At 36.7% G+C, this 15,000-nt stretch overlaps 1 long non-coding RNA gene across 2 annotated transcripts in view; it reads left to right on the top strand.

The window, feature by feature from the left end:
• Positions 1-728: 728 nt before the first annotated feature.
• The window catches only part of LOC149132919 (uncharacterized), a 52,527-nt gene continuing 38,255 nt past the window's right edge, over positions 729-15,000 (top strand). Inside the window, exon 1 of one of the 2 annotated variants that reach the window (XR_016244093.1) lies at positions 729-1,321. This is a non-coding gene — a long non-coding RNA (uncharacterized LOC149132919). The remainder of the gene's footprint in view (positions 1,322-15,000) is intronic. The other variant, XR_016244092.1, reaches the window with a different exon arrangement.

The raw sequence follows: 15,000 nt of genomic DNA, 5'->3' as shown, positions 1-15,000 counted from the left end.
AGCTACAGAACGAACACACACACACATGTACGCACGCAAATATATTTAACAAAAAAAAAATCAAAACAGAAACAGCAACAAGTAGGTGCTGGATTTAATAAAAGTATTCACCATGGAGTGTGGATGTTAGTATATACCTTTTGATTAAATTTAGGAATAAATAAAGTCTTTGAGCATCTCTGCTCTCTCTCTCTCTTTCTCTCTCGTTTTTGTTTCTCTTCTTCGCTCTCTCTCCCCTCCTCGCTCTCTTTCTATCAATCTATTCTCATAGACAAACTGTGTAGAAAAACCAGAGCAGAGAAGATTGTTTACAAACGGTAATTGGTAATTGAAAAAGTAGTGTAAGAGAAATTAGAATTGATCAAGTGGAAATGGTGAAGAGAGTTGGAGACTACAACACGTTGGAATAACAGAGATTTCACGTCAGAGAAACAGCGTCACTGCTTTGAACATGGATCTCAGCCTACTTGGATCGACACATCTCTAGCAACAAGTGGTACTCCATACTCGGCACACTAGCACATAACATACACACACGTGTATAGAATCGTATTTATTACATAGAAACCACACACACACACACACACAGGTATACGCGTGCGTGTTTATCCGTGTATACACAATCGCACCTGTACATACACGTTAATAGGCGTGTGTGCGTGTGTTTATATATATATATATATATATATATATATATATATATATATATATGTCTATCAGAAATTAAATCGCGCACGTTCGTCGATGTATTTATAATTAGTTTTAACGTATAAATATTATCAACCACTGAAAGAGAAAAACACACCCACTCACAGGAACAAAGTGATAGTTACACATTCAACTAAATATAAACATAGCTACACAGTTGATTCTTGTAGACTTGGGTGTAGTCAAACCCTCAGAACGTCTACCTTCCACATTTTATTTTGTCACCGTTGCCGTTACTACTACTCGAACCACAAGAGCCACTACTACCACCACAACTACCACCTCCATCATCACCACGGCCACCAGTAGCTAGCAACTACTACCACCAGCACTTCTGTTATCACCATCATCAACACGATATCACAGAACCAAAGAAGTAGGTAAAAAGTAGTGGAGGAAGAAGTCGTCTGCTGCTGTGCTGTGAGAACGAACTCCGTTAGCGAAGTTTCCTTGCTGTGCTGTGATCCAAAATGAGTCTGTCCACCACTGTAGCCGCTTCAACACGTGCTCGTAAAGAGAGCCGCTCTCAGTCGAAGGTGCCAATTTTTTCGTCAGCCCCCTCCAATAAACAGAACAATCAACACCAACAGAGCTTAGACGACACCAACAATGGGTAGGTACTCACATTCTTGATCTCTCTTTCTTTATCGTATTTTTTTTTTCACTTTGTCGTTATTCCGTCTCTGTGCCTCTTATGTCCCTTATTAAGACCCCCGCCCCTTTTTCTCTCTTTATGTCCTTATACTCAGGGTCCGTGTTTATGTCCGTGTCCTTTCGTTTATTTGCCGATTTGACTTTGTCAATCAATCTCTCTCTTTCTAAAGTCACACACACACAAACACACGCCACACAAATATTATATATATATATATATATATATATATATATATATATATATATATATATATATGTCTGTATATATGTATTCACTCATACACATACATACATATGAATATATATAAATACATATAAACGCAAATATATATAATATATGAATATACATATATATATATACACCTATATAAATATCTATATATAAATACATCTCACATAATATATAAATAATTTATATATACATGTATATGTGTGTGTGTGTGTGTGTGTGTGTGTGTGTATGCAATATATATTTATCTCTCTATATAACTACATCTTACATACATAATATACAAATAATATGTATGTATGTATCAATCCATCCATCCATCTCTCTCTCCGTATATATATATATATATATACTTACACACATATCTATGTATATGTACAAACATACCTATGTATATATACCCATATCTATGTATCTATGCATTTATTTAAATCTCAACAATCTACTTCCAAATTTTTCAGTCCAAACTTATTTTTACTAAATCAAGGACAACATATTATTATTATTATATCCTTCATCTATTGGTCTCGTGGCAACAAAGTTAACCATTATCATTATTATTATTATTATTATTATGTTTATTATCAAGGTGGTGAGCTGGCAGAATCGTTAGAGCATCAGACAAACTGCTTGGCAACAATTTTCCCAGCCCTTTACATTTCTAAGTTTCAAATCCCACTGAGGTCAGCTTTTGCCTTTCGTCCTTTCAGGGATGATAAAATAATGTAACGGCCCCTTACTGGCGTTGGTGTAATTGATTAACCCCCTTCTCTCTAAAACTGTTAGCCATGTGCCAAAATTTGAAGACCTTTAAGGAAGAATTATTAGCACGTAGGACAAAATGCCTGGCAGCATTTCTTCTGGCTTTTTATGTTTTGAGTTCAAATTCTGCTGAGGTCAACTTAGCTTTTCATCCCCTTTTTTGGGAGAAGGTGGGGGTAGGGAGTGTACCAGTTGAGCACTGAAATTGATATAATTCTCTCTAAAATTGTTGACCTTGTGTCAAAACTTTACACACCACCATTATTATTATTATTATTATTATTATTATTATTATTATTATTATTATTATTATTATTATTATTATTATTATTATTATTATTATTATTATCATCATCATCAAGGTAACGAACTGGCAGAATCGTTAGCTCGCTGGATGAAATGCTTTGTGGTATTTCACCTGTCTGAGTTCTGAGTTCAAACTCCACTGAGGTCAACTTTACCTTTCATCCGTCTGGGGTTGATAAAATAAGTACCAGTGAAACACTGGGGTTGATGTAATCGACTATCCCCCTCCCCCAAATCTGAACCCTTGTGCTTGCAGTAAAAAGGATTCTTCTTCTTCTTCTTCTTCTTCTTCTTCTTATTATTATTATTACTATTATTATTATTATTATTATTGGAAGGGCAGTGAATTGGCAAAATCAGGAGCACACTAGTCAAAACGCTAAGCAGCATTTCTTTATGTCTTTATGTTCTGAGTTCAAATTCCACTGAGGTCAACTTTACCTTTCATCCTTTTGGGGTCCATAAAATAAGTACCAGTTGAGTACTGGGGTTGATGGAATCGGCTAGCCCCCTCTTCAAAAATCTCAGGCCTTGCACCTATAGTAGAAAGGATTATTATTATTATCATCATCATTATTATTATTATTGAGTGAGAGAGTAGTGCATGCCATCAAAGTGACACTGGGGTAAAATACACGAAGCCCATTATACCCATCATGACTACCCGTCTGATAAGGGTACACCAGGCACATGCATCACAACCATGTATGCGCGACATGGTGATCTCATATCAAGATAAACAGCGCATGACCTCGCAGGTGGGGCCCAGTTAGAATTTTCTTCAGGTCGAGTAGCCCATCCTGCTCAAAAGGTCCCTGAATAAGGTTTGTTTAAGGATGTTGAGCAAAACACCCATGTTTCCAAAGGTGAATTATTCAAACCCCAAATAATTCCTCTCAACACATGGCTATGATGCTCCCCCACTACTTCTGCTCGTGATCAGAGATGCACATATCGTCAGCCACCAAGGGACATGCTCAACTGGTTAAGGTCAGACAACTGACAAGCAAATCTGTGGTATTAAGCAGAATATTTGCTGTAGCCCATCATTTTATACCAAGACAAAACAATGAACATGATAACACTTTCCAATCAATTAAGATCAGAAGCCATGAGAGCCACTGCCTGGTACTGCATCCGAGTATTATTATTATTATCATTATTATTATTATTATTATTATTATTATTATTATTATTATTATTATTATTATTATTATTATTATTCAGGCAGTGAGCTGGCAGAATCAGTTGAGTGTCAGAAAAAGTACTTTGCTCCATTTGCTTGGGTTCTTTATATTCTGGGTTCAAATCTTGCTTAGATCAGTTTTGCCTTTCGCTCTTGTGAGTTTGAGAAAATGAAGTGCCTGTCAAAATTCTACAAATACTATCTGTAATTCTGTATTGACTCAAATGGGAAAATGTGTTGCTGAAGAAGGACTATATATATATATATATATATATATATATATATATATATATATATATATATATATATATATATATATATATATATACATACATACACACATATCAGTGGAACGCTTGAGATTACTCCTGGAATGTAGCTATATATTTTCCTGAAAGACAATTGTGTCTAATGAAGGCATATTTAGTTTAATCAAACAATATTGGATTACTCTTGAAAAATTAATGTTCAGCTAAGACTTGAAATTGTCATCCTATACATTTATAGCCATCTGGTTTCTGTAATGCAACGCACTGCAGATATGCACTCAATATTAATAGTGTATTCTATAATTTGATTGCATAAATAACATATGCTAATTCATGCAAATTAAGTAAGAACATATGAATAGAACTTTTTCTCTTTTTTTTTTTTGATATTATCTAATTCTTAAAATTATTTGTGAAATGAGTAGAAGTGTTGAGAAGCAACCCATTCTTGGAAATGAAGTTATTCTTATGATATGCAGTACCCAGAGTGTTCGAAGGAACTCCACACATCTAAATAGTGAGACCTCAATATATGTACGGATAGAAATATATTTAAGAATTGTGATGATCTTCTTAACTCTTTAGCATTTAAACTGGCCATATCTGGCCAAAATATTCAACCAGTTTTATTTTCAAACTAGTCAGATCTGGCCTCTCACACCTACTATGCAGTGTCATTTTAAAAATAGACAATCACATCATTGAAATCTCAAAGCTATGAGATAATGTATAATTAATTTCAAATAATGTGAATAAATAAGAATTACATTTCATAGAGTAATCTGAATGCGAAAGGGTTAAATTTTATGGTATTAAATTTGTACCCTTTATAGCTTTTGGCAGTCCTCAAACATTGTCATGTCAGCTCTCAGCATGTACAATGCTTTTCATTTACCAACAAGAATTAAAAAGATCATGGTGCCATGTCAAAAGCAATGTTACTGGTACCATGTAGAATGCACTGGTGCTGGTACCATGTAAAAAGCACTGGTGATGGTGCATTTAAAAAGCACCCAGTACACTCTATGAAGTGGTTGGCATTAGGAAGGGCATACATCTGTAGATATCAAGCCAAAACAGCCAGCTCCTGTCAAACTCCCCGACTCATGCCAACATGGAAAATGGACACTAAATGATGATGATGATGATGATGAAGGTGAGAGGGTTCCATTTCTTGAGCATCTAGTATATAACTAGCCATTAGTTAAGCAGTATTTCTCAAAATGCAGTCCAGCAACCTTCAGTGTTTACCCTTGGGATTTATTGATCAACATGTGAAAGCTTAGCCATTCTGCATACTGCAGACTTTTAAACTGAAAGAGCACATCTGTTTTTGTAGGTGGAATTTTGAGTGTAGTTGCATCTGTCTTTTGGTGCATCCATTGAAATTTGCAGTCTCAGTGACATGTGTTGCAAGTCGCTTAACCATCTGTTTTGTGCTATTGCACAGTTGTAACTGATTCGAATTATTGGTGATTCTGTTTTTAGCTGATGTCTGTCTAGCAGTAAATCTGAAGATTCCAATGGATTTTGTAATTCTGTTGGATAATGAACTATTTCTTTCTGATTCATAACAGTGTCTGCTGATTTGTAGCTATGACTATTTCCTGGATATTCCTGTAACAGATGAATAATACCTGGGGCCACTGTTTTTCATAGGATTACTGTAGTTGTTGGGCTTTACACCCTCATTTGTTCCTAAAACATAAACAATGCTAAAATTTGATTGGGATTCTCAACTGTTGTCTCCTGCTTGAAAAACCCTGCGATGTACTAGTATCAATGATTAAATTGATCCCAATACATGACTGGTATTCTGTTATGCTGGCTTTAAAAGGAAGAAAGGCAAAGATGAGTTATCTTTCACTTGTTTCAGTCACTGGAGCACTGCCTTAAAGGGTTTTAGTCAAACAAATTGACACCAGCACTGATGGCTTTTTCCTTTCTTCTATAAATCAAGTAATTATTCTATTGGTCTCTTTCACAGAACTGCTAAGTTATGGGGGCATAAACGAACCCACGCCAGTTGTCAAGTGGTGGAAGGAGACAAATATGGATTCAAAGACCCCCACCCTCACACACACACACATTTGTACATATATCATTGTCATCATCATTATCATCATCATCAAATGCTCCTTTTTCTATGTTGGCATCAGCTGGATGGTTCAACATGAACAAGCAAACCAGAAGTCTGTACTGAGTTCCAGCATCTGTTTTGGAATGGTCTCCACAGCTGGATGTCTTGCCTAATGCCATCTGCTTCCCAGAGTGTACTGGGTGCTTTTTGTGTGGCACCAGCAGAGGTTACCAAATACTTGCAAGATAAGACCCTTAACCTTTTGTTACCATATTTATTTTGAGGTACTCTGTGTTTCTTTCAATTTATTTTAAATAAACAAAGAATTTAGTAAAATAATTTAGTTATCATTAAGCTGATGTTAGGAACATAGATTGTGACTAAGGTTTGGTGGAAGATTTTAATTCAAAACTTTTGAAAACAAGACATTTGTATTACAGAGCCAGAGCCAGTTTCAGCCGGGTTGGTATCAAAAGAGTTAAGCAGAGTTGGACACTGAAATGAGGAATAAGAAAGTAAGATAGAGGGACAGAAGCAGGTGTCAAGCTGAAGGGGTGAATACTTGGCTTATCCATCAAGAGAGAGAGATGGGGGGAAAGATGTGGGGTTAAGGTACAAGGTCAATATGAAAAACAGAATAGGACAGAGGAACAGAAAGGGTGGGTAGGTTAGTACACTGGGGTGAGAGTAGTGTAACAGATGATTATATATATTTAGATATAGTTATGGCTGGTTCATAGGGTTACCCAAAGTTTCATGTCCATAAAGTGCTTAGCTTTACATATGTCTTCTTAGATCCTGCTCTTTAACTTAGAGTGTGGCTCTCTTTCAGATTTATGATTTACTGACCATATATATATATATATATATATATATGTGAGAAAAGGTGATTTCTAATAAGGATTCATCATATTCATGAAAATCAGCTAAAAACAGGTAATAAGAATATGAAAATAATATTTGAGGAGATTCGTTATAAGTATAAGAATATACCATAAACAAGTACACTTGTTTATGGTATATTCTTATACCTATAACGAATCTCCTCAAATATATATATATATATATATATATATATATATATACACATATATATACACACATATATATGCACACTCACACACACATACACATGCAAACACACACATGTATGATGAGCTTTCACGCAGTTTCCAACTATCAAATCTATTCACATGGTATTGATTGACCCAAGGCCATAATACAAGAGGCCACTGACTCAAGATGTTGCACTGTGAGATTGAACCTGAAATCAATTGGTTGCAAAGCAATCTTCTTAACCACACAACCTGACAGGCTTTGAACTCAGAACACAAAGGGCTAAAACTAAATACAAATGAAGCATGAACAGAAAAAGAAGAAATAGATCTGAAGAAAAGAAACAAACAAAATCAAACCCTGGTCAATAACTCGTGGACAGAAATGTTAATTGATCAAGCTTTAGTATAATATAGATACAAATTCAATACAATATACGATATTTGCCACACCCTGTATAAATAAAGTACATACAAAGTGCATGGCATGAACTAAAGTCACACTGACAATTGAATAGATGAACACATTATGAAAAATCCATCAAGCAGAACATAACATACATTACACCCAATTATAAACCAAGCATTAAAAATATTGGGTTGGCAAGAAAGTAAGTTAATTTTTTGCAAATAGATAGAGTTATGATTTTTTTGAATGACTTTTGTCAATGTTATAATTTTTTTCCTTTTGACATTTGGTAGCCATTACTTTTAGCTTCCTTTAGAAGAAAATTGTGCATAGTTTTGTTTGCTGCTGCTAGTTCAGTGTCAGTTTTAACATGGAGGGCAAAAATGAACATTTTCGACATATTTTGCTTCTTTATTTCCGTAAAGGCGAGAAAGCTGCTGAAGCTCACAAAGAGAAATGTGAAGTTTATGGTGTTGATTGCTTAACAGAATGCACATATCAGAAATGGTTTACAAAAGGCGAGCTGGCAGAATCGATAGCGCACTGGGCAAAATGCTTAATGGTATTTCGTCTGCTGCTACGTTCTGAGTTCAAATTCCGCCGAGGTCGACTTTGCCTTTCATCCTTTCGGGGTCGATTAAATAAGTACCAGTTACACACTGGGGTCGATATAATCGACTTAATCTGTTTGTCTGTCCTTGTTTGTCCCCTCTGTGTATAACCCCTTGTGGGCAGTAAAGAAATAGGTATTTCACTCGTCGCTACATTCTGAGTTCAAATTCTGCCGAGGTCGACTTTGCCTTTCATCCTTTCGGGGTCGATTAAATAAGTACCAGTTACACACTGGGGTCGATATAATCGACTTAATCTGTTTGTCTGTCCTTGTTTGTCCCCTCTGTGTATAACCCCTTGTGGGCAGTAAAGAAATAGGTATTTCACTCGTCGCTACATTCTGAGTTCAAATTCTGCCGAGGTCGACTTTGCCTTTCATCCTTTCGGGGTCGATTAAATAAGTACCAGTTACACACTGGGGTCGATATAATCGACTTAATCTGTTTGTCTGTCCTTGTTTGTCCCCTCTGTGTATAACCCCTTGTGGGCAGTAAAGAAATAGGTATTTCACTCGTCGCTACATTCTGAGTTCAAATTCTGCTGAGGTCGACTTTGCCTTTCATCCTTTCGGGGTTGATTAAATAAGTACCAGTTACGCACTGGGGTCGATATAATTGACTTAACCCATTTGTCTGTCCTTGTTTGTCCCCTCTGTGTGTAGCCCCTTGTGGGCAATAAAGAAATAAGAAATGGTTTAAAAAATTCTGTTCTGGAGATTTTTCACTCAAAGATGACCAACATTCTGGTCAGCCTACTGAAGTTGATGATGGCCGAATCAAAGCCATAATTGAATCTGATTATATATATAGTTAATCCCCCCCAAAAATGAAGAAAAAGCACAAGAAAGAAACAACAATGCAAGGAAGTGGTACATGCAAAGTATTAGCAGACGCTCAGGGAAGGAAAGAAAGGTAGTTTTACATTTTGAGCAAAGCTCTTCTTCAGGAACAGAAGACGGAGGAAAGTCCAAGAGAAAAGGAGGACAGAGGAAGAAAAATCGCCAACAATCCACATGTAGTTACATTTTGAAAAAAAAAAAAAAGAAAATATATGTATATGTGATGGGCTTCTTTCTGTTTCCATCTACTAAATCCACTCACAAGGCTTTGGTCAGCCCAAGGATATAATAGAAGACACTTGTCCAAGATGCCGCACAGTGGGACTGAACCTGGAACCATGTGGTTGGTAAGCAAGCTACCTGCCACACAGCCAATAAGTGCGAGTGTGTGTGTATATGTTCAAGTATACTTTTATATATGTATATGCACATGTGCATGTATGTATGTATGCATGTATGTATGTGTGTGTACAGATATATATATATATATATATATATATATATATATATATATACTTACATACATACATACACATATACATACACACCCCTATCTGCAAACCTCTCTGTAAGAAATGAACTAATCTCTCCATGACTACAAGAACTCTTCTCTCTTTCTCTCTCTCTTCTTCTCTCAGGATAAATACATACATACACACACACACACATAGGGACGTGTGTGTGTGTGTGTGTGTGTGTAGCTGCTAAGCTATATTTACAGATATCAGATTTTGTTACAAGTATTCTTGTTGACCTTTATGTTGGAATCACTTTTGATCACCCCTCTCCCTATTACCTTACCCTTCTCTCTCGCCCCCCTGCTCCCCCTCCCTTCTCTCTCTAACATTCATTTTCAGCACCTGTGTGTATGTGTTTGTTTTTGGTCTTGTAAATATGTATGTACATACACACACACACACACACACATGTATATATATATATATATATATATATATATATATACTCACAGATACATGTATTATATGTCAATATACATATATATATCTTCTTACTTTTTCCCCTCCTCTCCAGAGCTTTGGTGTCAATGACATTTTAACCTGCTCTGCCCCCCCCCCCCCCACTCTCAGCACTGTCTTGACCAATAATAAAACTTGTTTCAACTGGAAACAACTTGCTGGCTGCACTATTTCCATTGCGTCTTTCTCTCCTTGCCCATCCATATTGAATGGAAGTGAGATAGATAGATAGATAGATAGATAGAGAGAGAGAGAGAGAGAGAGAGACGGACAGACAGACAGCCTGACAGACAGACAAACGAAGGAAAGAGGTTCAAATCTCAAATCTTTCCAGTTTACTCCAGGCACCACTTCTCCTTCTCTTTAACACATGTGAGGAGATTGGAATAGATTTTTTCCTACTTTCACTTTTGTACATTGGAGTGTTTGGTGGATGTGGGTGGTGATTGCAATGATTGTGGTGGTGGTGGTGGTAGTGGTGATGGTGGTGATGGTGGTGTTGATGAGGCAGATGTTACAAGTTATTAATTGGACATAATTGGCATAAAAGCTTTCCCTATCCTCACACACATAAAGGGAAAGAGAGAGAAGAGAGAAATTACAATTTATTAATTGAACACAACATAATTAGCATAAAATCTTTCCTTCTCCTCAAACAACTAAGAAGATATATGCTCACACACATAAACAGAAAGAGAGAGAGAGAGAGAGACAGACAGACAGAGAGAGACAGACAGACAGAGAGAGACAGAGACAGAGTGTATGATGGAAGAAATGAGAGAAAAGCTAAAACATCTGATGTCAAATTAGCTTTGAATCAGTGATGCCAAATAAGAGACGTGAAAACAGCTGTGCCAGCATGTCTCAAACCCATCAGTTTGTATATTTACTAGCACTACATGTATATCTAGTGTATATGTATGTATGAATGTCTGTATGCATGTATTTAAGTTTGTATGTATGTATGTATGTATGTATGTATGTTCTCAAAAGCTTATCAAGAGTAGGGCTTATTAGCCACCAACGGAGCCGTAAATGCAAAATGTAAGTTAGTACTAGAGCGCAGAATGTTCCTGAAGGTCAGCAATGGTCTTCCTCGGTCACGAGTGGATGGCCATTATCATGTATGTATGCATGCATGCATCCATGTATGTATGTATGTATGTATGTACGTATGTGTGAATGTCTGTATGTATGTATGTAAGTTTGTATGTATGTATGTATGTATGTATGTATCAGGTCATCCCATAAGTCCTGTCCGATTTTACCTTTTTTTAAAATTGAATGAACCTGGGATTACCAACCACATGGTTCTGCATTCAGTTCCACTACGTGGCACCTTGGGTAAGTGTCTCCTACTATAGCCTTGGGCCGACCAAAGCCTTGTGAGTGGATTTGCTAGACGGAAACTGAAAGAAGCCACTTTGAATTCTGTTTTGCTTGGGTATGCTCTTATAACTAACTGCATGATGTTTAAAAAAATCCAGTTATATTTTTATAATTAAATATTATGGGGAACTATATGTTGTTGGCATTCCGTCACTTACGACATCGAGGGTTCCTGCTCGTGAAGTTAACGTGCAAGTGACTGAGCACTCCACAGACATGTGTACCCTTAACGTAGTTCTCGGGGATATTCAGCGTGACACAGTGTGACAAGGCTGACCCTTTGAATTACAGGCACAACAGAAACAGGAAGTAAGAGTAAGAGAAAATTGTGGTGAAAGAGTACAGTAGGGTTCGCCACCATCCCCTGCCGGAGCCTCGTGGAGCTTTAGGTGTTTTCACTCAATAAACACTCACAACGCCCGGTCTGGGAATCAAAACAGCAATCCTATGACCGCGAGTCCGCTGCCCTGACAACTGGGCCATTGCGCCTCCACTGAGGAACTGTATACAAAATGGTTAGACTGTTTTGTATATTGTAGATGTATAACCAATTTATTGCACGTAAATTTTTAACAGCAAAATCTTATATGGACCCCCAAAGGTCATACAGACCCCAGATGAGAACCATTGATCTAGAGTAAGGACCCAGGTTACAAGGGTCCATAGGTTTTCGATAGCTTGCCAGAAAGCTTCACAGGTGTGTGAGGAATAGATATGGACATATTGAAAAATTACTTGGTCAAATTTTTATCTCAGATGCCCATCACAGCAAGAGATGAAACAAGTAAAAGTGAAGTTAAAGAACAATTTATACATTTATACATACATGGATACACACACACACTCACTTATATACACTTACACACATAAATACACACACACACGTGTGTGTGTGTATGTATGTTGTGTATACACATGCATACAGACACAATGTATTTATTTACAGTTAGATTTCTGATCCGATTGATTCTAAAAGGAAATCAAAACCACACCCTGTCATCTTGGACATAACATACTCTCCCTTGACTCACACTTGCTACTAACACTCTGACTACTACTACTGGACTTTTGTCATTACCACCACCACCACCACCACCACCACTACTACTACTACTTGTTTTATATGTATATTGATCCTACCTAATTCTAGTTGTTTGTAGCACTCTGTGCATACAGTAAGCTCACACACAGACACCACATGTGAGAATGCACTATACATAATAACACTGATATATTCATTCACGCAAACATCGTACAGAAACATCCCACAGATATACACGCATAGATCCTCTCCTACATACAACCAATATATATATATGTATATACACCAGTTTATGTTTATGTAATGTTAATGTGATGATGATGATGATGATGATGATGATGATAAAGAGGAGGAGGAGGTGGATCCAATCAATTTGCTAATCTAAAAATGTTATTTCTCTAAACAATTCTTCTACAAGAGCTGTAAATAGGAATGGCAGAATGGTTTCTTTGGGAATTTTGGATGGAGAAAGTTCTCTCATAACCCATGGATAACAAAAGTATTTGGCAGGCTCTAATAGTGCAAGAATCTGACATTCTACAGCAGTGGACATGTCTTGTGTTCCATAATACAGGAAGAATATGACACTCCATAATTGTGGTGGAGTTTGACAATCCACCAATATGTTGATACAAGGGTCTGTTACCCAAGAATTGTAGAGGACCTAAGGTGGTGAGCTGGCAGAAGCGTTAGCACACCGGGCAAAATGCTTAGCGCTATTTCATCTGTCTTTACGTTCTGAGTTCAAATTCCACTGAGGTCGACTTTGTCTTTCATTGTTTCAGGGTCTAAGTACCAGTTGTGTACTGGGATTGATCTAATTGACTGGCCCTCTCCCCCCAAATTTCAGGCCTTGTGCCTAGAGCAGAAAAGAATAATTTTAGAGGATCTGATATCCTATATTCCATAACAGTGGAACTATCAGACACCCATAATAACGATGGAGTCTGGTACCCTATAAGAATGAAAACATCTGGCACCTATAATGTGGAGGAATTTCATGTTTCATTATCAAGAAAGACATTTCATCTCTTAATTGATGATATTTTGAGAATTTGGTAGAATAAAAGTAAACTATATTATTGTATGCCTGTTGCCAGTATGGGGTCAGTATGGGTTTTATTAACTTTAAATATATGGATATTTATAGGAAATGTTAGACCATGAGTTTTACTAATGTTTTATGTTCAAACCAGCTAGAGCAGGCCTCTTGCACCTACCCTACAATATCATTCTAAAACTACACAGTCACATCATTGAAATTTCAAGATAATGCATGATTAATTCAGAACAATGTGAATAAATAAACAGAACATTTATCAGAATAATTTGAATGCTAAAGGATTAAGACTTTCACTCCTTATAGAGTATGGACCCTAGTATGTCTCCCATTTTTACCTCTGGGAAGAGAAGGTCCATATTAGTTTGGGCTCTATCCTTTGACATATCCAACATAGGTGGTCCTACAAGGGTCCTGCTCTCTGCTGGCAGTGCTCTTAGGATCATTGGGGCACACCCTATTCTGCAACAAGGACTGGACCATATGATGGTAATGGTGCCACGTAAAAAGCACCCAGTACCCCTTCCTGTAAAATGGTTGGCATTAGAAAGGTCATCCAGCTGTAGAAACCGAATCAAAACAGACTATGGAATCTGGTGCGACACCTGGCCTTTTCCAGTTCCTGTCAAGCTGCCCAACCCATGCCAGGATGGAAAAACAGACGTTAAATGATGATGGTACTGGGTGTAATAGTTAATTTTTTAATTGGTTTTATTGAAAAATCTATGTTTGATAATGATAATTAACTATACTTGTTAGCTCCAAGAGTAAAACAAAAAAACAAACCAAAAACCAAAATATATGGTGGATCGACTCCAAGGTGTCTAGCACAGTTGTTTGCTTTTTGAACACTATCACAGCTAAATACGTTCGTACACTCAGCCGTGCGTGACTCGTTAATAACATCAAAAATTATCTCCACGTTAGAAACAATAATTAGTAAAAGTATATGAGGAATATTTTTGTTGATTATTTTATTTTATTTTATTTTATTTCATACAGAACAAACCAGGATAATGAATAGAATGAAATGATTTGGAAGTTATCAAATTTGTTCACTTGTTGTTCTATGGAGTTTCATAAGTTTGAAGGTGGTGAACGAAAGTTACTTGGAGTATTGCAGTTTTGTTGTTTTGTAAAGAACTTCATTTAGGACTGATTTCTTTTTTTTTTTTTACACTTGGCTTTTAAGTTTTCTCTTCTTACCTCCACCTTAACGAAGGTGGAGGTATTGTTTACAGTCATGTTTATTTGTTTGTCCATGGACAAGATATCCCAAGAACCGCTGGATGGATTCGGATTAAACTTTCAGGGATGTGTGGCCTTATGACTGGCACGAACTGATAACATTTTTCGTATCAATCCGGTACTGGACAAGGATTCTGGATTATTTTTCTGGTTTTTTTAACTTAATTTTTGAGAGC

This window comes from Octopus bimaculoides, chromosome 13 (assembly GCF_046866305.1).
Source record: "Octopus bimaculoides isolate indiv1 chromosome 13, ASM4686630v1, whole genome shotgun sequence".
NCBI lineage: Eukaryota > Metazoa > Mollusca > Cephalopoda > Octopoda > Octopodidae > Octopus > Octopus bimaculoides.
This window is presented reverse-complemented; position numbering and strand designations above follow the sequence as displayed.